Source organism: Penaeus monodon, chromosome 34 (assembly GCF_015228065.2).
Source record: "Penaeus monodon isolate SGIC_2016 chromosome 34, NSTDA_Pmon_1, whole genome shotgun sequence".
Classification (NCBI taxonomy): Eukaryota; Metazoa; Arthropoda; class Malacostraca; order Decapoda; family Penaeidae; genus Penaeus; species Penaeus monodon.
The window spans coordinates 30,798,980-30,799,241 of NC_051419.1; the positions used below are offsets into that span (position 1 = coordinate 30,798,980).

General features: G+C 54.6%; 1 pseudogene; it reads left to right on the forward strand.

The window, feature by feature from the left end:
- The first annotated feature begins 57 nt into the window (after nucleotides 1-57).
- LOC119594712 overlaps nucleotides 58-262 on the forward strand; it is a 4,743-nt pseudogene continuing 4,538 nt past the window's right edge.

Sequence of the window (262 nt, forward strand, 5' to 3'; positions counted from 1 at the left end):
CTACCACTCATCCCCACCAAGGAATGAGCTACGACCATCTGCATCATCAACCTGTACATGGCGATGTACTAAAACACCATACTGCCCTGCAGTGTGTACTACCTGGTGGCGTCCTTCAGGAGCGAGTTGCCGTGGACGACCTGTGACAACGACTGGAACACCGTGAACTGTACCCTCACTGCCAACGTCCACAATGCCACGGACAAGGCACTGACCGTCTCCCCTGCGCAGGAGTTTTTCAAGTGCGTTCTGCTGGGGAATA